Below are 24,582 nucleotides of genomic sequence, written 5' to 3'. Positions count from 1 at the left end.
TTCGGGGTTATCCCCGACGGATGTAATCAAATGTTGTGGCACAAGTGTGCAACCTCTGCAGAGTGTAAACCTATTCGAATAGCCGTGTCCACGGTTACGGACGGTTGGAAAGGCCATACAGTTTCCGGTATCAAAATCTCTTGAAAAGGGGTTGAATGGTGAATGGTGACTTGACTTGAATCACAACAGAGTTGTGGGAATGACACTAATGTTCCTACTTGAGTTAGTTAGCAAAGGTTGAGTCTTTTACTAAACTGCTTATGAACTAAAATTGGCTTTATGCAAATCAAACTAGAGCTTAGCACCCTTTCTAGAACTGAATAGCACTTACACGAGTATTAGTTTGCGAGTACTCAACGTACTCACGGCTTTGTCCCTGGCTATTCAAATGGCCAGAGTATGAAGACGAGCAGAACTATCAAGGTGAAGACCAACAGGACGCCTACGACAACTAGGAGTCTTCCAACGTCAAGCGTTGGCCTGTGGACTAGAGAGTCCTTGTATCTTACGCTTCCGCTATGAACTTATGTTTGTTCGTTGATCAATAGATCAACTATTCGTGTAATATGGATGATGTGATTCCACTTGTAAGACTTTATGGTTTGTAATGAATGATGACTATGATACTTAACTATTATGCCTCGCAACAACAACATTCCTGGGATTGCGATGTATGACATAATAGGCATCTGGACTTAAAAATCCGGGTGTTGACACTAGGCGTCCCGATCCTCCAACAAGTTGGACACTAACGATATTCACATATCCATGAAGTGGTCGTCCTTAGTATGCATCGTTGCTAAGACTCGTCGTTTCGAAGCATCACGTGATGATCGGGTGTTATAGATTCTACGTGTGCATACAACGGGTGCAAGCCAGATTTGCACATACGGGTACTGAGGTTAAACTTTACGAGCCTAGCATGTACAGACATGGTCTAGGAAAGTCGTCATGATTTGATGGATAAAATTATAAGTGAAATTGTTCATCACATTAAAAAGTTACTAATAGTGAAATCTAGAACACTTGTCATGTGATGATCAACTTCAAAGTAAGAACCTCAAGGTTATTGGTATTTTACCAATGGACCTAGAAGTTATTGAAGGTGAAGTGTTTTCTGAGAATGAGGATAGCTAAAAGAGAAACTAAAAAAGATTTTTGGCAGAAAGAAAGAAAATACTAGAAAGTCTAGCTCAGGTGTATATAGATGATATACATGTTATGAATGTATTCTTTGTTTTGTCACACAATGAAATTCTTGGGTATTTGTACCATATTGGTTGGTATGAGGTGTCATACAAAACAACGCAATACAAGAATACAATGGCCTAAGTGACTGACAAGGAATATGGTAGGAATGCACGTCTGGAACCAAATAAAGTGTTATTGTGTTCTTCGTTGGCATTCTACCTAGCCCTTCAGATTTATAATAAAGAACTTTATAATTGTTGTTTTGTTCTTGTTAAATGAAAACATTGAGTTGTTCAAATTATGACAGTATTCCACGTACGATGGATAAGTTATTATAAATCTTTATGGTGAAACACACATGCATAACACTGACGCTAAAATGCCAAAAGGTAAATGATGTGAATTCTGCTTATTTGTGGAACCGCTATTTAGGTCATGTTAGAAAGGAACGCATGAAGGAACTCCATACAAATGGATTTTTGGAGTCATTTTGATGCGGGGTGGCCTTCGGTCACTCCCACACCAAGACCAACAAGTCCCCCAAGTGGACCAATGACGCGAGCCCGAGTTAAAGCTCTTCATGATGAGGTGAACTCGCTCCTTACCACCCTTGATCTCGATACCCCTTTGGATGGATTACTACCTCATGCCGACGTGCTATGTGTCATTAGGTACAAGGAGCATCAAGATCACGGAAAGGAGGACACACCATGGTCAAAGGGAGGAGAAGAGCAGCTGGACGTGAAGATGGACATGGAGATGGACCGGAAGTCGCCCGAAGAGCACAACGAAGAGAAGTTGGCCGGCCGGTCCAGAACCCGGTCTGACCGGCCTCCTGACCGGGCCACCCGGTCCAGAACCCGGTCTGACCGGCCTCCTGACCGGGACGCCCGGTCCAAACCGGATTCTCCGCTCGTGCCATCCGGGCGCTATCCCGGGGCCTTGGAACCTCGTCCGGTTGCCGCCCGGTCCCAGGCCCGGTCTGGACCGGCCTGCCCGGTCCCAGGCCCGGTCTGACCGGCCTCCTGACCGGCCTGCACGACTTAAGTCGCCAAATCGGCCTGAACTTGTTTCCTTTGTACCTTTTCGGCCCGTGACGCCTTGTAAGACTATATAAGCACCCTAGACGCCCCTTTACCTCTTTAGACTTGTTTTGAACTCAAACCTACCCTTGAGCTTAGTCTCCCTTGGGTATCATCCCTCTGTAATCAAGGACATCCTTGTTGTTGATTTGGATATTGTTGAGTGAGATTCTAGTACAAGCTACTCTCTCTCCCTCACCAATCTCTTTTCTCCAACACCAATCTCTCACTGGGAATTCTGCCGCGTGCCTCTTCCGGGTGATTATATTGGCGTGGTCCATCGAGCCACGGGGGTAAGTATCGGGTGTATCGGGTTGGTGTGCGTGCGTGAGTCTCGGAGTTCCTCATGTTCGTCGTGTTCTTCGTGTTCCTCGCGTTTTCCCATCTCCCCTCTTGGTTTCGAAGTCAATCCGCGAGATCGGGCCACACACGGGGTCTTAGACCTCATCATATGGTATCAGCAGCTCTTGGTTACCGCGGATTTGACCTTCCACCCACTCGATTTCGTCCCTAGAAAATTTTCCAAAAAATCCCCAAAAATAGCCCCAAATTGCCTCTTGACCGATCTGTGATTTGGTTGCGTTTTGAGTGGTTTTGGTCCGTGGATCTGGTGTTGTTGTGCTTGATCTACTATTTCCCCAACTTTGAGCCTCCGATTCCATCGTTTCCCTTCGTTTTGGTCGATTTGGAGTTGGTTTGGGGAAGAACAGGAGAGAGAAATCGTGCGATCCGGTTGAGCAGCCGGTCAACCGGCTCTGACTGCCGGGCCAGCCCAGAACCCGGTCGACCGGCCGTGCAACCGGCCAGGCCGGTCCAGGAGCCGGTCCAACCGGGCCCCAGACCGGGCGCAGCAACGCCCCCTCCTTCGACCTCGTCTTCCGGCGATCTCCACCACCACCACCACCATCGCAGGTATAACTTGCAGCTTTCACCTTGTAACCCCTCTTCCTTTTGCGATTTATCCCATCGAGCATTGCTTGTCTAGTGTTGCGAGACATTGCACGTGGCCCCGCATTGTGAGGTGTGTGTGTCGCGTTGAGTAAGGCATCCAAGCAAACACTCATGTGGCAAGATAGCAAAAGCGAGGCTAACGCTAACATAGTGCGTCAAAAAGCCCCAAAAACACAAAAAGAGTGCGAGTAGCACCATACATCCATACATCCATACATCCATACCCCCATACATACAAAAGTGTCCACGTGCCACCAAAGATACAAACGAGTGCAAGTGCCACCATATACAAAAGAGAAAAAGCTTTTAAGCAAAGAGAGATAGGAGAAGAGAGGCCGCGTGTGAATCTTGTTGTCTCTTCCTTTGCAACCGAAGCTTTGGCTCTCCTTGTGTTAGTGTGACACCGAGCACTTATACATACACTTTTCCGCTCACTTTTGGTTGCACTAACCCCGCTTATCTCGTGTGTGTGTTCCACAACTTTTTCCGTGTTTATAGTGATCTTCACATTGACATTTGGATTTTGGACCTCACCCACTTTTAACAACATACTCGATCTTGGATTTGTCTTTTGGCTTTCCACAACACTCGCCTAACACCATATTTGCTAGCTTTTGCGTGTGGTTTTGCGTGTGTTCCTGATACACTTGATCTTGCTTTCGGCTTGGTGGATTGCCTCAATACTATCTTACCTTGGTAAGAGTGCGAGGTAGTCTCCTTCCACTAACATACACAACATAGTTCTTGTCTTTCCATCATGGATAGGAACGGAGATACCAATAGGGATGAAGAGATCCTCCGCAACACCGAGAGGTTGGCTACTCAACACAACCTATGGACACAACGACAAGAGTTCAAGGAGCAACTCACCCTCTTCGAGACGCGCATCGATGAGCAATACGATGAGGTGGCTCACAACTTCTCCGCCGTGAACCAAGACTTGGCTCTTCTTCGTGAAGCTACGGACAACTTGAATGGCCAAATGGCGGCCAATGATGCCAACATGGAGCGGCGCATGGATAGCCTCGAGCGCGCCATCACCAACTTGGGTCGTCATCGTCGACACCGCTCTACTTCCTCTTCATCAAGCTCGCCACAAGATTACTATTCTCATGGTGGCCTTTCGTCCTCAAGCTCCTCTTCAAGGCATGAAGACCATCACCGACCTCATCGCCCACAAGCTCGTCATGAAGACTCCCGCTCCAACTCTAGGCGTGGAGAGATACATCGCCATGCTCGTCCACATGAGCGTCCTCCACAAGACCAAGACCTTCAACAAGATCGTCACCAAGTGGATCGCCATGCCCACCATGGGCGTGATGGCCATCCCCAAGACCAAGGTCCTCAAGATCAACCTCGGCGAGACCTCCGTCGCCACCCTCGCCATGACCAACGTGGACGAGGAGAGCTACACCATGATCAAGATGAGAGACCCAACATTGAGCATCGTCCTCAACCGCGACAAGATCTTCAACCACATCCTCACCGTGAACCAAGTGAAGCAAGCGTTCATCTTCAACGCCAACCCAATGCTATGGTTGGCCGAAGAAGACCTCCTATTCCCCCTCTAGCTGCAAGAGATGACGGCGCCCCTCCTCGTAGAAGAACCTTGGAGGATGAAGAGAACATGTATGGCAAACTCAAGTTCAACATGCCCAAGTTCAAAGGTGAAGACGACGCCGAAGCCTACCTCTCATGGGCACTCAAGGTGGACAAGATCTTCCGCATCCACAACTACTCCGGTGCCAAGAAAGTGGCTATGGCATCACTCGAGTTTGAAGACTACGCCAACACTTGGTGGGAGCAAGTCCTCACTCTTCGAGAAGAAAAGGGTGAACCTCCTATTGACACTTGGGAAGACATGAAGAAAGAAATGCATGCTCGTTTTGTCCCCGCGCACTACATGACCGACCTCTTCAACAAGCTCCAAAAGTTGAAGCAAGGCACCAAGACCGTTGAGGAGTTCTACAAGGAGATGGAGCTCACTATGATGCGAGCCAACATCCAAGAGTCCGAGGAACAAACCATTGCTCGCTTCTTCAATGGCCTTACTTACCCCATCAAGAGGATCGTCGAGTTCCAACCCTACTCCAACATGGTTGAGTTGGTCCACCAAGCGTCGAAGGCCGAGCGCCAAGTGATTGAGGACATCAAGTACTCCAAGGCCAAGACCTATTTCTCCTCCAAGTTCGCTACATCGACTCCTCCTACTACATCAACTCCTCATGCTACAAGTGCCAAGGCCGACGCATCCTCTACACCATCCAAGAAACCGACTATCCAAAGTCGCATGAAGCAAACGGTCTCCTCCACCGCCTCCTCTAAGGCATCCACGGGACCCTCTAGTGTCACTTGCTTCAAGTGTGGCACCCAAGGTCACAAATCGTTTGAGTGCAAGAACACCAAGGTTATGATCACTATGGAGAATGGTGACATCGAGACTCTTGATGAGGATGAATATGAAGCCCTTGTGCAAGCCGCCGTGGAAAGTGAAGAAGCTTATGAGCAAGAAAGTGGAGAAGATCCTCTCTTATGTGAGCATGACCCAAGTCCCTCACTTGTGGTCACAAGGGTGCTAACCACACAACCTCATGCTATGGAAGAACAACGGTGCAACATCTTCCAAACCCGTGCCGGAATTGGTGGCAAGTCGATCAAGGTCATCATAGATGGTGGAAGTTGCCATAACCTTGCGAGCACCGAGTTGTGTGAGAAGCTCAACCTCACTCTCCGCAAGCATCCTCACCCTTACCATATCCAATGGTTGAGTGACAAGGGCAACGTCAAGATACAACATACCGTCACCGTCACTTTCAAGATTGGACCTTATGAGGACACTATCGAGTGTGACATGGTACCCATGACGGTGTGCCACATGTTGCTTGGCCGCCATTGGCAATATGACAAGAAGGCTATACATGATGGACTCTCCAACACATACACCTTCAAGGTCAACGACAAGAAGTTCGAGTTGCGCCCGATGACTCCTAGCCAAATCATCGCGGATAATGCGAAGGCTTTAGCGAGGGCACAACTCCGCACCCACCATAGTGAGATGAGAGGAGAGGGAGCGACCCACCACAAAGATAGTGTCGTTGCCTAATCGACGGTACCTCGGAGGAGGGATCCTCACGAGGGGGAGAAGAAGTAGGGGCCATAGGGCGGAGTGCACACGGGACGGTGGTACGCGAGTTACCCAGCTTCGGAACACCTGCACGATGACAGGGCCTACTGCTGCTTGTCTGGAATTATCTGGGCGCTTTCGCGTTGTTACAATGAGTTGTGGTTGTTCTGAACGTGCACGTGAACGTGAACGTGAACGTGCCTCTAGGGCTCCCAGGATCCGGCTTATAAAGGCGCACGGATCTAGGGTTTACATGGAGAGTCCTAGCCGGATTATAGGTCGCCTAACTACGGTACAAGGTCTTGCCGTGTACGTCAAGGATCTGCCTTCCTCCCTACGTCGTACTGGATCCGGGTTCCACATGGGCCTCCATGGATCCGGGTTACTCCTGGGCCTCCATGGATCCGGGTTACTCCTGGGCCTCCATGGATCCGGGTTACTCCTGGGCCTCCATGGATCCGGGTTACTCCTGGGCCTCCATGGATCCGGGTTACTCCTGGGCCTCCATGGATCCGGGTTCCACATGGACCTTCACGGATCCGACTTCCTCCGATGGTCGGCTGGGATCCGGCTTCCCTATCCTGGGCTGGACTTAATCCTTTAGGATCAACAGCAACTGGGCTGCCCGGTGGGTCATAAGCCATCACCACCATCTGTGAGCCACCCGGGCTTGCCGGAATCGGACCATGTCGATGGTATACCTATGAAGTATATCCACAACAGTAGCCCCCGGAGTTCTCCAAGATTCACCGTTCTTCCATCCAGCTCAGCTTGCGCATGTATCTTCATCCTTTGGCTGGAACGAATAATAGAGAATCTTGAAGGACTCCAAACTTCGTATCTCCAACCAAGTATTGGTCGGAAACTTCATGATCCAATGGTCAGATTCTTCGGAGACACCATCCAACGTAATCTTCGGTATGGATCCGACTAGCCAAATGTAGGTTCGGATCTGACTAGCCAAAATATAGGTGTGGATCCGACTACCCAAAATATAGGTGCGGATCCGACTAACAAAAGATTAGGTGCGGATCCGGCTACCGAAAATTGAGGTGCGGATCCGACTACCAAAAATTAGGTGCGGATCCGGCTACCAAAAAATAGTTGCGGATCCAGCTACCAAATATATAGGTGCGGATCCGGCTACCGAAAATTGAGGTGCGGATCCGACTACCAAAAAATAGGTGCGGATCCGACTACCAAAAAATTAGGTGCGGATCCGACTAGTTAGCCAGATTTTCGCCATCTTTGAAATTTTTCTTGACATAACCATATGTATGTAGCCCCCGAGCGTTGAGTCGGCTTGCTCCAAGGAGACTCGATGCTCAGAAACTTAGCCCCCAAGCGTCAAGGTGGAAAATTTCCGGCCTATTGCTCCAAAGAGAACTTCATCGGTGTAGCCCCCGAGCGCCAAGGTGAATTTACTTGAAAATCCGGCTTGGTGCTCTTAGAGTAGCTTTATCTTTATATGTGACTTAGGAATAGCGTAAATCCCAAGCATCTAGGCGGAAATTTCCAGCACTGATACCCGAAAGGAAACACACTTTTCACCTAAGATCAAACCGCAGCCCCCGAGGGTTGGTTCCGGCAAAGCATAGCGGAATCAAGACTCAAGTTGCTTTTCCAGCTGTGCACGCCATGGATCCGCCTAACCTCGGGAGACTGTTGTACGTCCAAGTGTCATGTACCTGATACATAAACATAAAAACATATTTGTATTAAATTGTTTCTTTGATCATGTTCAACGAACAAATGTAAGGCGGAACAAAAACGGCCTTTGAACAAATGTTTTAAAGCTGAAACTATGCAGCAGTTGAACAACATAAAACTGTCAAGGCGGAAACAACTCGACTATCTTGAACAGTTAATGTAATTTATATGTTTTAAGCAAGTGCTGGTTTATCCGTTCTTCTGGTTTATATGCTTGACTTTTCGCGAGACGGCAAACTTTAAACACAGAACATCTACTGAGGCGATAGCGCTTAATAGCGAAACAATCAAGAACCTCAGAAACAGAGGCCGGCTTTAAGTACCGAGATGTCACTACTAAGGAATCCACACATAAAACAACAGAAAACGTGTAGGCCAGAAAACTCAAGCTAACGCCCGAAGGCGGAAATCTTGCAGCGTACTGGAGCCTTAAGCGGCAAAAACAGTACAAAGTTTTTCACGAGCGCGAGGCAAATCGTGGGAAAGATATGACCAACAGTGAAAGCGGTAAAAGACTCAGGATATGAGTGAACCAATCTTAATCTCATGATCATAAAATTTTAAAATATGAAATATAAATAGGGACTTAGCTGTTTGGAGCGGAGTCAACGTCGGTCGTGGCGGTTTTTCTTCGGCGTTCCGTCGAGCCGGTGCGAGATTGATTGTCGCAGTGATCCTGTAGGTGCGGATCCACCTACCAAAATTTAGGTGTGGATCCGACTTCCAAAAATTTAGGTGCGGATCCACCTACCAAAATTTTGGCATGGATCCGGCTACAAAAAATAGGTGCGGATCCACCTACCAAAATTTTGGTATGGATCCGGCTACAAAAAATAGGTGCGGATCCGACTACCAAAAACGTAGGCGCGGATCCGACTACCAAAAACGTAGGCGCGAATCCGGCAACCAAAAACATAGGTGCGGATCCGACTACCAAAAACGTAGGCGCGGATCCGACTACCAAAAACGTAGGCGCGGATCCGACTACCAAAAACGTAGGCGCGGATCCGGCAACCAAAAACATAGGCGCGGATCCGACTACCAAAAACGTAGGCGCGGATCCGGCAACCAGAAACATAGGTGCGGATCCGGCTACCAAAACCAGAATTTGAAATTTCCGGGTCTAAGGCGGATTCTTCTGTGGAAAGCTCCAGCGACTCGGATCGGATCTTTGCAGCTGCGTCCTGCTCGGCGGCGGTCGTAGCTACATTACTTACCAGTGCGTTTCCGTCGAAATCAACGGTTTCGCCGATGAAGATGTGTATGCCGCCAATTGGGACGATGGAGAGCTTGACGGGGTTTGCCCTAGCCGGAATCCAACACTCATCCGGAGGGACGATCGGCAGATTTCCGGCGTAGAGGACGCGCCCCACAGCGATGGTGTCGTCGTAGCTTCCCATGGCGGAACCCTCCCGGTTCCGGCCTCCAGACGCCACAGGCCCCACGGTGGGCGCCAACCGTCGTTGCCTAATCGACGGTACCTCGGAGGAGGGATCCTCACGAGGGGGAGAAGAAGTAGGGGCCATAGGGCGGAGTGCACACGGGACGGTGGTACGCGAGTTACCCAGCTTCGGAACACCTGCACGATGACAGGGCCTACTGCTGCTTGTCTGGAATTATCTGGGCGCTTTCGCGTTGTTACAATGAGTTGTGGTTGTTCTGAACGTGCACGTGAACGTGAACGTGAACATGCCTCTAGGGCTCCCAGGATCCGGCTTATAAAGGCGCACGGATCTATGGTTTACATGGAGAGTCCTAGCCGGATTACAGGTCGCCTAACTACGGTACAAGGTCTTGCCGTGTACGTCAAGGATCTGCCTTCCTCCCTACGTCGTACTGGATCCGGGTTCCACATGGGCCTCCATGGATCCGGGTTACTCCTGGGCCTCCATGGATCCGGGTTACTCCTGGGCCTCCATGGATCCGGGTTACTCCTGGGCCTCCATGGATCCGGGTTACTCCTGGGCCTCCATGGATCCGGGTTACTCCTGGGCCTCCATGGATCCGGGTTCCACATGGACCTTCACGGATCCGACTTCCTCCGATGGTCGGCTGGGATCCGGCTTCCCTATCCTGGGCTGGACTTCATCCTTTAGGATCAACAGCAACTGGGCTGCCCGGTGGGTCATAAGCCATCACCACCATCTGTGAGCCACCCGGGCTTGCCGGAATCGGACCATGTCGATGGTATACCTATGAAGTATATCCACAACAGATAGTGAGCGCCACAAGCCATATATGAGTGAGTCCAAGAGTGTCCTTCTAGCCACCAAGAGTGAGTGGAGAGAGCTCCAAGAGAACCCATCCACCATATTGCACTATGTGCTCATATGCAAGGGACCATCATCGGCGACTAACGACTTAACCAACATTCCTTCGTCTTTGTTGTCTCTTTTGAAGGAGTTTCAAGACGTCTTCCCCGACGAGCTCCCTCATGGACTACCACCACTCCGAGGCATAGAACACCGCATCGACCTCATACCCGGCGCTCCGCTTCCAAACCGTGCCACCTACCGCACAAACCCCGAAGAGACCAAGGAGATCAACCGCCAAATTCAAGATCTCCTCGCCAAAGGGTACGTCCGCGAAAGCCTTAGCCCTTGTGCGGTTCCCGTGATTCTTGTGCCTAAACCGGATGAGACGCAACGGATGTGTATGGATTGTCGCCCCATCAATGCCATTACCGTCCGTTACCGCCATCCCATTCCGCGTTTAGATGACATGCTTGATGAACTTAGTGGTGCCACGATTTTCTCTAAAGTCGATTTGCGTAGTGGTTACCATCAAATCCGCATGGCTATTGGTGATGAATGGAAAACGGCATTCAAGACCAAACTCGGTCTCTATGAATGGCTCGTTATGCCTTTCGGTCTTTCCAATGCTCCATCAACTTTCATGCGCCTCATGAATCACATCTTGCGTCCTCTCATTGGCAAGAGCGTGGTTGTCTACTTCGATGATATTCTTATTTATAGCAAAAACCTCGAGGACCATGTGCAACATGTGAGAGAGGTCTTGTGCATCTTGCGACATGAAAAGCTTTATGCTAACCTCCCTAAATGCACATTTGCTCAAAACAAATTGGTTTTCCTTGGCTTTGTGGTTTCCGCTAATGGGATTGAAGTTGATTCTTCCAAGGTAGAGGCCATCCACAATTGGCCTACTCCTACAAATGTTGGTCAAGTCCGAAGCTTCCACGGACTTGCCGGGTTTTACCGCCGCTTTGTGAAAGACTTTAGCACCATTGCTTGCCCTTTGAATGAGCTTACTAAGAAGAATGTTCCGTTCGTTTGGGGCAAGGCCCAACAAAATGCTTTTGATGAATTGAAGAAACGCCTTACCGAAGCTCCCCTTCTTGTTCTTCCAAATTTTGCAAAAACTTTTGAGATTGAGTGTGATGCAAGTGGGCTTGGTATTGGTGGTGTTCTTATGCAAGAGGGCAAACCCGTGGCATACTATAGTGAGAAGTTAGATGGCGCACGCCTCAACTATCCTATATATGACAAGGAGCTCTACGCTTTGGTTCGTGTTCTTGAAGTTTGGCAACACTACCTTTGGCCAAAAGAGTTTATCATTCATTCCGACCATGAGTCCTTGAAATATTTGAAAAGCCAACACAATTTGAACAAACGACATGCAAAATGGGTCGAGTTCATTGAGTCCTTCCCATATGTGATCAAATACAAGAAGGGCAAGGACAATGTTGTGGCGGATGCTCTTTCCCGCAAAAACACCCTTTTGCTAACTCGTTTGGATTTTCATGTTTTGGGACTTGAAGAGATCAAAGAACTCTATCCTTCCAATTCTTTCTTTGCTCCAATTTTTGAGAAGTGCTCCGTTGAGCGAGGAGTGGATGATTTCTATTTGCATGATGGCTACTTGTTCAAAGCTAACAAGATTTGCATTCCCGAGTCTTCGCTTCGAAAATTGCTTTTGCAAGAGTCACATGGAGGTGGTCTTATGGGACACTTTGGTCGAGAGAAGACATATGCCATGCTCTCAACCCACTACTATTGGCCAAGAATGTACCGCGACGTCGAACGCCTTTGCCGCCGGTGCACCACATGCTTACAAGCTAAGTCTACCTCCAACCCTTATGGCCTTTACACTCCTTTGCCTATTCCACATGCACCATGGACCGATATTAGCATGGATTTTGTTCTAGGATTGCCTCGCACTAAGCATGGTCATGATTCTATATTCGTGGTAGTGGATAGATTCTCTAAGATGGCTCATTTCATACCTTGCCATAAGAGCGACGATGCTTCACACATTGCTTCTTTGTTTTTCAGGGAAATTGTTTGCCTACATGGAGTACCGCAAAGCATTGTGTCGGATCGAGACGTCAAGTTCATGAGTTATCTTTGGAAGTCGCTCATGGCAAAGTTTGGAGTGAAGCTCTTATTCTCATCATCCTCGCACCCGCAAACGGACGGCCAAACGGAAGTGGTCAATCGAAGCCTCGGCACCCTCCTACGCATCCTCGTGAAGAAGAACTTGAAGTCATGGGAAGAATGTCTCCCACACGCGGAGTTCGCCTACAACCGCGCCAAGCACTCGACTACATCAAGGAGTCCCTTCATGGTCGTCTACGGATTTGAGCCGCTCACGGCACTCGACATACTCCCGCTCCCCCTTCATGAGCGGATCAACATGGATTTCGACAAGCGCACCGCCGCCGTGAAGAAACTTCATGAAGAAACAAGAGCTACCATTCAAGAACATGTGCATCGTCAAGATACCCGCCTCAACGCCACGAAGAAGGCAAGAATATTCGAAGAAGGAGACCTCGTGTGGATCCACCTCCGGAAGGAACGGTTTCCTCATGAGCGCAACTCCAAGCTCAAGCCAAGAGGAGATGGCCCCTTCAAGGTCCTCAAACGCATCAACAACAACGCTTACGTCATCGACATCCCCACCTCCAAGTACTTGGTGAGCAACACATTCAACGTTGCGGACTTATCGCCATATCATGAAGATGAGGAGGAACAAGAGTCGAGGACGACTCTTTCCCAAGGGGGGGAGATGATGCGGGGTGGCCTTCGGTCACTCCCACACCAAGACCAACAAGTCCCCCAAGTGGACCAATGACGCGAGCCCGAGTTAAAGCTCTTCATGATGAGGTGAACTCGCTCCTTACCACCCTTGATCTCGATACCCCTTTGGATGGATTACTACCTCATGCCGACGTGCTATGTGTCATTAGGTACAAGGAGCATCAAGATCACGGAAAGGAGGACACACCATGGTCAAAGGGAGGAGAAGAGCAGCTGGACGTGAAGATGGACATGGAGCTGGACCGGAAGTCGCCCGAAGAGCACAACGAAGAGAAGTTGGCCGGCCGGTCCAGAACCCGGTCTGACCGGCCTCCTGACCGGGCCAGAACCCGGTCTGACCGGCCTCCTGACCGGGCCACCCGGTCCAGAACCCGGTCTGACCGGCCTCCTGACCGGGACGCCCGGTCCAAACCAGATTCTCCGCTCGTGCCATCCGGGCGCTATCCCGGGGCCTCGGAACCTCGTCCGGTTGCCGCCCGGTCCCAGGCCCGGTCTGGACCGGCCTGCCCGGTCCCAGGCCCGGTCTGACCGGCCTCCTGACCGGCCTGCACGACTTAAGTCGCCAAATCGGCCGCCTTGTAAGACTATATAAGCACCCTAGACGCCCCTTTACCTCTTTAGACTTATTTTGAACTCAAACCTACCTTTGAGCTTAGTCTCCCTTGGGTATCATCCCTCTGTAATCAAGGCCATCCTTGTTGTTGATTTGGATATTGTTGAGTGAGATTCTAGTACAAGCTACTCTCTCTCCCTCACCAATCTCTTTTCTCCAACACCAATCTCTCACCGGGAATTCTGCCGCGTGCCTCTTCCGGGTGATTCTATTGGTGTGGTCCATCGAGCCACGGGGGTAAGTATCGGGTGTATCGGGTTGGTGTGCGTGCGTGAGTCTCAGAGTTCCTCGTGTTCGTCGTGTTCTTCGTGTTCCTCGCGTTTTCCCATCTCCCCTCTTGGTTTCGAAGTCAATCCGCGAGATCGGGCCACACACGGGGTCTTAGACCTCATCACATTTGATTTTTGAATTATTTGGCGCTTGCAAATCTCTTCTAAAGAGAATGACTGAAATACCGTTCATAGGCCAAGAGTTGAACGGGCAACTAATTTAGTGGAAACATACATGATGATGTATGTCGTTCATTGTGCATAGTTGTGTGCGGGAGATTCTTCTACTTCATGAAAACTTCCAACAATGAATTGAGTGTATATATGTGGATATATTCGATAAGGAAGAAGTTTGAAACATTTGACTGGATTCAAATAAATTTCAGCATGAAGTGGAAATCATCATAATAGACAATTGCAATATCTATGATTGGATCATGGTGGAAATATTTGAATTACGAGTTTTAGCGAATATCTAAGAGAGTTATGAAATTGTTCTACAACTCACGTTTCTTGGAGTATCATAGTAATGATAGAGTATCCAAGAGACGTATCCAAATCTTGTTGGGTTAATGATGAGATAAAATAAAATGACACCATTATATTTTTGTGGATTATGCTTTAGAGACTACCGCTTTTACACTGAATAGAGCATCATCATAATCCGTTGAAATGACACCATACGAGTTATGGCATGGGTATAAACCTTAATAGTCCTTTCTTAAATTTTGGTATGCGTAGCATAAGTAAATGAGTTTACAACCAAAACCGGATGAATGTCTTTGTTGTTGTCCTAGAGAACAAATTGGGAATTATTTCCACTATGAAGTAAAAGACAAAAGTGTTTGTTAATGTTACTTGCTTATTTCCAAGAAATTGTTTTCTAGCGAAGTATTTGAGTGGGAGGACAATGGAACTTGATAAGGTTCATGGACCTGAGCATGATGATCAGAGTAGCGCAGCATCAGAAATGGTTCCGGAAGCAGCCACGACGATCATGGCTCCCATGTCTACAAAGTGTTATAGTCATGGAGATCAAAGTACCTATTGAACCTTGTAGATGTGGTTTACTTTGTGATCAAATAAATGATTTGTGGACAAAGGATTGATTTTGAACAATGATAAACCAACTACATACAAAGAAGTTATGATGGGCCCTGACTCCGTTAAAATGGCTAAATGCCATGAAATGCAAGATAGGTGAATACTTCTTGAAAGTAAATGGATCTATAAAATTGATGGACTTGGATGGAATATCATTGATGAAGCTCGACTTGTCGAAAAATTGTTTACGACAAAGTTCAAAGAGTTGACTACGATAAGATTAGATCTTCCGTAGCAATGCTTATAGTCTATGTGGATTATTCTAGTAATCGCTACATATTTCTTTTATGAGATATGATAGTAGAATGGCAGAAATACATTCCTTACCAGAAGTGTGTATGAAGGATGTATACTAGATACAAACCAAAGAGTTTTGCTAGTCCGTGGAATACTAGATAGGTATACAAACTTCACTGGATGAAGTAAGTATCACGGAGTTGGAATCTTCACCGGATGAAATAATCAAAGAGTTTTGATTTCATCAGAAACGATGAAGATGCTTGCATTTGCAAGAAATTAAGTGGGAGCGCTAAGACATAGTTATAATATTATATGTGGATGACATATCATTGATTATAAATGATGTAATTATATACTTGATGTGATTAAAAGGTTTCATTGAGAATTAACTTCAACGAAAGGATATGGACTGGAACATATTTAGTGTCAAGATCTATGAAGATAGATTGAAACACATAATAAGTTTAAGTCAAAGTACATAGAATGAATATTGAAGTAGTTCAATATAAAAATAATAAGAAGGTGTTCTTTTCCATGTGAAGGTTTAACAAGACTTGAGTGTATTTGACACTCGATGAGTAAAAACACATGAGTGATTTTAGATCACGAATAATATGTACAAAATCAGATGTCCTGTGCTCTAAAGTGTTACGAGCATATACCAGAATGATTCATGTAATGATCATTGGACAACAGTAAGAATATCCATGAGTGCTTTAGAAGAACCAAGGATATATATAGTTTTTGAATGGGGTAATGACAAACAAATCGTTGTAAGGTGTTGCACCGATATTAGTTTGGTCACATATAAAAAAATGAAATTTCAATCTCAATTAGGCTAAGTGTTATTTAAAAGGTAGAACAATGAGCTAGAAGAATTCTATGCTAGATTTAGGTGAGTTCTAAATATTGTGACGGATTCTACAAACGAAGGCAGAGTATGTCATTGTTTTGACAATGACTGAGGATGTTTAAGTCGAGGAGTTCTTTGAGAACTTGGTGTAGTTCCAATAGTGTCAGAACTTTGAAGCTATATTGTGTGTGACAATATTAGTGACATATTTTAGACCGCGGAATTAAGGTTCCACCCGAAGACTGAACATATATGATTAATGCCAACTTATTTAGAAAATAATTGTTGCGTTGAGATGCAAATGATTTGCAAAATACATACGTTTCTGAGTGTGTCAGATCCGTTGACTGAAACCTCTCCCGTGAGCAAAACGTGTTAAGCACCAGAAAGCCAAAGTGTTATATCTTTATAAATGTAAACTAGATTATTGACTCTAGTGCAAGTGGGAGACTGTTGGAGATATGACAAAGAGGCAATAATAAATTAGTTATTGTTATATCTTAGTGTTCGTGATAAATGTTTACATCCCATGCTATAATTGTATTAACCGAAACATTGATACATGTGTGTTATGTAAACAACAAGGAGTCCCTAGTAAGCCTCTTGTATAACTAGCTTGTTGATTAATAGATGATCATGGTTTCGTAATCATGAACATTGGATGTTGTTAATAACAACTAGCGGGGTGGCCCTCGCAAATGCGAGGGCATCATCCTGGTGTGTCAAAAATTAAATGAATGAAAATAAATCTATGATTTTACACTCGTACTTATTATATGTTAGGAATCGACTGAGGTATAAAATCAACACAAATATTATGTTAAAGCTAAATAGCATCTAAGTGAGGGACATCTTTTTAATTTATAGGCGAATAATTATCGGGCCATTCCTAGAGTATAATATTAATGACCACTCGTGTCATCGATACATGATATTTTCTCAACACATTGATGTGTATTTGGATTATTATGCAATTATAATGTTTATATTAGCAGTAATTAGCAATAAAATTCTATGTGTCATGATCAAAAAATAACTATAGTCCATCTGAGAAGTGCAAGATGTGAAGATGTGAAGATGCTGTGTTTAAGTGATATTTGCACTGGAAGAGGAATATAAATTTCCTTAATAAACATCACTATTGTTAATAAGACATGAAAACATTCAGATATTTTATTTTTCTCTTTTGCTTCCTATGTTTTTAGACATGTGACATTCTTCTTCGATAAAAAATATATGAACCTTTAGGCATCGACATTCTTCACAACGCTAATCAAAGCAATAGACATTTGACTCGTGTTTGTCAGTCAACATGCAAGTTCTTATTTAAATGTAAAATATAAAAGATGCAAAAATTCCTAGATTATCGATGACTTACGTTTTTTGCTATTTTTAAGAATAAATAACGTGAAAAGTATGCAAATATATTCTAGATGCTTAATCTAAGTTGATAGACAATTATGCATTCCTTATTACTTGAATATGAATAATGGAGTTGGATAAGTTTATTTTGTTATGATAGCATATGACTTTGAAAATGTTTATACTTAAAATAAGATGTATGTTAGGACAATTGCCCACCGTTTTTATATCTATCAAGCGTTATTACCTTTTGTGGTCCACAAATCGTCTAGAGGAATGGAAATAAATATCAAAAGAGTGTGTATATTTCACATATTGTACATTTTTAATGTAAAGCTAAATCGTTGTAAGAAATAGTTGTATATTAGTTTGAGGAGAGTGTAGATGGTATAATCCAAAATCACCAAAAATATTAATACTCCATCCGATCCATATTATTTGTCTCTAATATATAGGTAGAGCTATATATAGTCGGAGTACCACAACTTGCACGGTAGGTACATTTTAGCCCAAAAGTTGAAAATAGGGAAGCCGCGATCCCAGAACTTGCAATTCGGGTTGGTTTTGGTCGACAGGGGCTGTAGTGCCTACGCGTGTCCGCCACGCTGGCAATGAACACAAGCCGTTGCCTGTACATTTTGCACAAAACCCCTGATTCATTTAGTGCCGATTCGATTGAGGACAAAGGAAAATCGATTCCCCATTGACCTATCCGAAACATGTACGAACAGCGGTGACCGTGTCGGCCAGACCATCATCAGTATCGGCACGGGAGCGTGGTGGTTGCGGCGGCGGCTCTGGCGGCGCTGGCGTGTTCCGCGGGACGTTCCCGCTGCGGCCGGGCAGCATGGCCGACTTCCCGGGCTTCGAGGCGCACGTGGTGGAGCTCTCCGACGCGGCCCACATCCCCCCGCACGCGGACGCGGCCGTCACGCCCCGCACGCGGATGCGGCCGAGCGGCTCCAGGGCACGGAGGTCCGGTTCCGCGGCGAGGTCCAGGCCCCCACAGCGTTGCCTTCGACGATGGCTGAGACTGGTGTGTTGCCAAGGATCTCGATGGAGATGACAAAGGCAAGATCAGGATAGTCGTTACAGGTGGTCTGCTCATCTCAGCTACCGCGCGCTGCTTCTTTCGTGAGAGGACTGCTCTGTCGATTCTGATTGTTACTGTTGTCCTTTTTGTTTTTAGAAGAAAAAAACAGAAGCCTGTTGATCAGTACCAGAACCAGCTAGTAAGAAGGAGAAATTGCACTCAATTTGAAGAATACAATCTGAAGCTTCGTTCGTGTCTATATAGCTGCTGCTGTGTTCGGGCTTGTTTTGTGCTTGGTTTCTGTACTGCTCACCCTTTACTCTGGTTGTTGTTAAAACGGAAATGAAAAGGTCATCAGGTGATTAGTGTGAATGAAATGTAATCTAGTATTCCAGCTGAATTCATGGTGTGGTGTTGCACTGAAATATTGAGCGAATATTCAGTGTTCCAGCTCAATTGGAGTGAATAAATGCATGACAATTTGGCATCATATTGACTGAATGTACACTGACAAGGGCAACTGAGTACAGTTAACCCGCGGTACTAAATTAATTCACAACAAACTTATGATCTCAAAATGATTTCACAGTTAACTGAATGCATAAGATATAGCAAATTTATTGTACAACAATTGAAACATAATTATCTGAATGTATGTAGCAACAAATGGAAGCAACTGATTGGATAAATGATAATTCCCTGAATGTCTCGTGCAACAAATGTAAGAAACTGAGTTCATATAAGACCTTTTAGTACTTGACAGTTATGGAACGTATAGAACCAAAATTCTGAAGAGCAAATCATTCAGTATACAACCAAAATTTAACAAGTTTGACACTTAAATATCATTAGCACTTGGTGCATTCTGACTGACATGAATTTCCTGCAATCATTCGGGTCAATCCCAACAGCTGTTAGTAAGCATCCTTTGTATCTGGTTTTAATGTGGCAACCATCAATACAGATGACTGGCCTGCAGCCTGCTAAAAAGCCTCTTTTGCAAGCATCATAACTCCAGTATAGAGTGGCCAAATGTTCCTTATGTTCTGCACTTCCCGGATCATTGACAGAATTTGTTGACAAGAAGAACTTAGAGCCAGGATTACTCCTCCTGAGCTCTTGCCCGTAATCCAGAAGTTGCCGGACTGCTCCTCCTCGTCACCATGTATTTGCAATAATGCGGATTTCCTTGCTCTGCTCAGCATCCACCTGTCTGGGCACATATTGAATTCTCTTGTCACCTTCGCAGCAAAACTTTGTAGTCCAAGCTTTTGATTATCTCTGAATTCATGCATAAACTTCTCGGTCAAATTTTTTGAAGTGATTGCTCTCGGTTCAAATCCACTTTCACATATGTGTTTGCCTTGATATGCAGTGATTGCAAATCCACCATACCTAGTGTGGGTTGATAATTTGAATAACCAAGGACATCCAGTATCACAAACAGCTTCCAATCTTCTCTTGTCATTCTTTGTCTTTTTGATCTTTACTCTGTTTCTGATAGTATATGATGCCAAAGCTTTCCTTGCCTCCTCAACATCCCTAAACACCATCCCTACCTTGAAAACTGGATTGTCCATGTCTACTTCTGGATTGAATGCTCTAAACTTGTGCTTCAGATTCTCTCTTTCTCCTCCAATAAGATTCAGATCTTCATCCTCAAGTGCATCCTCATCTTCTTGTTCCTCAATCATTTCCTTCTCATTGTGATCATGTACTTCAGTGTCTACATTGTCAGCAAATAGATCATCATCCCCATCTTCAGCATTGCAGTCACTATCATAGATATCACAATCAAAGTCAGAGTCACTATCATCTGACTGCTGTGAAACAAACTCATCACATTCCTTCTCTCGTGCTTCCACAATAGCAGAACCACAAGCTTCTCTTGTAGCTGATTTAGATGTTGTTGCAACTTTTGTAGGGCTGATGACAAGAGGCATGCTAGGCCTTTCATTGATGATCACGTCAGCTCTCAATGTCCGGAGAAAGTTAGTATGATCTATGAACAAGACAAGAGTTTTATGTGTCTTGCTAGCTCTAACCATTTCAGCAAAGTGTGCATCCCTATCAATTGGTACTAAGCCATCAGTAATGTCCTTCCCTGGCAAACACCAGTACACATGAAGCATCCCATCCCTCTCACGACCCAGATATCTCAGAATCTCATCAATACATTCTGGAGACCAAGTACGAGCATTACAATTGTCAAAAAAACCAGTAGATGCAGAAACATACTACAAGTTCTCTCTTAATCCGCAAAAGAAACCATTGTGGCACACTTCCACAGAGAAAAGATCACAATTATCTCCTGCATTGAACACTATACCAAATATTAAAACATAGAAATCACTTGGCCAGATGCAGAAAATATTATGCTGATGTGTAATCTACACTACATGCTGAAGGATAGGCAAAACTTCAGAACATAAATCAGTGTGCTAGGTCCATCATACATAATACAGGATCAGTGATTACGAAACAACACTAGCTAGTGCTGGTGCTATAGTGGGCAATAAAGTAGTAGTTAGAAAGCCGCTGGGCTAGTTCTAGTTAAATCTCGGGAACTAGCTGGTGGTACTGATCAGAACGTGAATCCATTTTCTGAACTGTCTCGGCATGAAGCAGCAGCAACGCGAAGATTCACCATGCAGCAGCAAAACGATGGAATAACAGAGCACAATCTCGGATTCAGTTACAGCAGAAACAGGACGCAAAGACAGATAAAAGACGACTGCATATTCCACAGATAATTGACCATATAATGATGATCCAGTGCTACCCTACCAGTTCGATATCTCAAAATTCCTAAATACAGTACCGATCATACGCAGAATCTTGAACCCTACCAAAGCCCTATCATAATCCCACTGGAAGCAACTCGGAAGACGAAATTTCGGGCATACCATACTCCGGCGGATCGTCCTTCCACCCACGGTAGTGTAGGTCCGCCGACATCTGCAAGAAACCAACGCCGTGGACGAGCTATAGATGGCCGACGGTGTGGTCGAGGTGGAGACTAAAACCGCCCTCCGCGGCGTGCTCCATGTGGACGAGGCAAAAAGGTAACGAATAAACTGATTCGCCAAATATCCTGGGTTTATTTCCGTCAATTTTGCTCTACCAGATGCGGAAGGACCTTGGTGCCCTTTTCTAATTCTCACATGGACCTAACTGAGAAATACGCTTCCTCCAAAAGTGCCACCGTGGATCAATTCGGACTAATTTGGGTAACAAATCACTACTATGCAAGTTTTGGCACCCCGGCTTCCCATTTTCCAAGTTCTGGGACCAATCCGCACCTAGCGTGTAAGTTGTGGTACCTGAACTGTATATAGCTCATATAGGTATATAGAAGTAAAATGTGTCTACATACATTGATGTTATTTAGCGACAATGAATATGAAGTTCATGGAGTAATATATTTCCTGCAAATCCAAAAACCATAACCTGCTTTAGTTAGGAAATCGAGAGCCAGAATTATGCACGATTTCTATCTCCGTCGCTTCTTTCAACTTCAGTGAATAATCAAACGTGTGGGCGTGAATTTTATGCGAAATTACCAAAAAAATATTAATACTCCATCCAATCCATATTACTTGTCTCTAATATACATGTATATAGAAGTAAAATGTGTCTAGATACATTGATGTTGATTAGCGACAATTAATATGAATTTCATGGAGTAATATATTTCCTCCAAATCCAAAAACTATAATCTGCTTTAGTCAGAAAACCGAGAGCCATAATTATACACGATTTCTATCTCCGCCGATTCTTTCAACTTCAGTGAATAATCAAATGTGTGTGGGTGAATTTTATGCGAGCTGACGTGAAGGCTTTTGTGTTTATATTTTATTTTTTAATAATAATTATTATGCACTGAAATAACTTAACACTTTATAGTTTAGCATGTATTATCCGCTACATCTTAGTTTACACCAAATATATTCTGCATGTATTTTCCCTTATGACCTTCTAATGATACGTACCTGGACACAAAACACACGTAACACACTATTACTTTTTAATGGCGAAATCACTTACCAAAATTGTCTACATGTTCGTGTGGTACACAAATTCCTTTGTTTTTAGTTACGTGAGCAGATATACTAAAAGCAAAATAAGTCTACGTGTTAATGGTTATATATTGTTGTACGTAACACTTTTGATCTTTTAATCTCATACGTTAATATTAAAATCGTAGGTCTATATTTATTTAGCATATGTGGGTTAACCTGGTGCCTCGAAAAATACCCTTATTTTGCTTTTAGTATATAATAGATAGATGTCGTCGTGGTGAACAGACAGATGCCATAGGATGGCTTAAGTTGGGGCCGAATGGACGCTAGAGGATTCGGGGGAGGGTTTGTGTTATGGATGGAGAGGTTTCCGGATGGATTCCTCAAGAACTTGGCCTTGGCCGAAGGAGGAAGATGATGAGCACAAGAACAAGAACAACACTAGATCTCTCTATTTCTTCATCACAAGTGCTTACAAGTTTCTGTGTACAAGCTTCGTAACCTAGAGTCTCGTAACGTAATCTGCGTGCCCGCGAAGGGCTGTGCCCCCTCTCCTTATATAGGGGAGAGGGTGGCTTACAAGGGAAGAAACCCTAATGTGATCTTTGACTGGACAAATTACTTTACAAAGCTACTTTAGCTACCGGTGATGCCGGTATATCTTTAATCAGGAGCTGTGACATCCCCCGGCACCTTTTACGTCATCCTCTGCCTTTGGCGTCATGGCTTCGATTAAAGCTGAAGTGCTTCGCTCATCTTTGTCTTCTAGCTCTGGAGAGCATCTTTGACTGGTCTCTGCCGACGTGCTACAGTGTAGCCTCTTCCGGTTATTGCGGTACACTCTCAGCAAGTTCCGGTATCCCCTCCTTGGGATACCGGTATGATTCTCTGAATCAACTTCTGCTATCCGGAATAAACTTTAAACCGGTACTTTGATGGCCTAAACCATCCGGTTTTGGCATGCCTTTGGCATACCGGAGGTCATCCCCCAACATTAGTCCCCGAAGCTGGTATAGTCCGGTGGATCCTATCCAACGGACCATGCCAAGTTTTCCTTTCTCAAGGTACCAGTTTAATTCTTCCGGAATCCGGATCGAACTCTTCGGCATCCTTGCCGAACTTGTGTATCTATACCGGTTTTCTCCGGCATCTCTTGTCATTAATCCTCTCCTCGACGAAGTCGAGAATATCTCGAGTACCGCGCCTGTCAGTGACATGCGCACTGTGCCTGGCGCGCGACAGTGTCAGTGGTCACTTCGGTTCGTCTTCTGTGCCAACATTTATGACGCCGCACCGGATCCGCGCGGCCGTTCCGGATCCGTGTGGCCTTCCCTGTGTTTTCTATTTTCCGCGCGTGTATCCGCGCGCCACGTGGCGGCCCAAGAACTGAACCGCCGCGACCCAGCGGTTTTCGGCCCACTACGCGCTCTCCCTATTTAAGGGGGGTGTGGTTCCACTTTCTTCTTCTTCTCGCACTTGCGCCCATTCTCCTTGCGCTATGAACTTCTTGCCTCCCGTGCTCCCGCCGTCGCCGTCCTCCGCCGAAGCGCCACTTCCGACGAAGTCCAGCCGCTGCTCGTGCTGCACAGGGGACCCTCCGCCGTAGCGAGGTTCCTCAAAGATCTTCGCCTGCCGTAGCCGCGGGTTCCCGCGGGCTTCCTTTGCACGCCTACGCCGCCGGCCTTCTCCGACGACCCCGAGCCCGTCGCTCCTCCGGCAATCAACTTCGCCAACGTCTCCGTCGCCTCTGGTTAGTCTCTAGATCCAATATCTTCTTGCTTCTCTTGGCATTTCAGTTCTTGGGGCGCTAGGATATTTATCTCCATTTTTTCTTGCTTTTTTCCCCTTTTCGTAGATCTGCGCACGAGGCTAGGATTTGGGAAAGTTGTTTGCGAGTAGCATCCGGCATCTTTATTCAGATGTCCACTGAGCTCTACCTTACCGAATCTTCCGGCAGCAGCCGCCAGAATC

At 45.8% G+C, this 24,582-nt stretch overlaps 1 long non-coding RNA gene across 1 annotated transcript; it reads left to right on the top strand.

Annotated features, from left to right (window-relative positions):
- Window positions 1-18,072: 18,072 nt before the first annotated feature.
- On the top strand, window positions 18,073-19,079 carry LOC127348958 (uncharacterized). Its single transcript, XR_007880043.2, has 2 exons — window positions 18,073-18,651; window positions 18,746-19,079. It is a non-coding gene; the product is annotated as an uncharacterized lncRNA (long non-coding RNA).
- The last annotated feature ends 5,503 nt before the right edge of the window (window positions 19,080-24,582 follow it).

This window comes from Lolium perenne, chromosome 4, assembly GCF_019359855.2.
Source record: "Lolium perenne isolate Kyuss_39 chromosome 4, Kyuss_2.0, whole genome shotgun sequence".
Classification (NCBI taxonomy): Eukaryota; Viridiplantae; Streptophyta; class Magnoliopsida; order Poales; family Poaceae; genus Lolium; species Lolium perenne.
The sequence above is the reverse complement of the archived record's forward strand: the minus strand, read 5'-3'. Positions and strand labels throughout refer to the sequence as shown.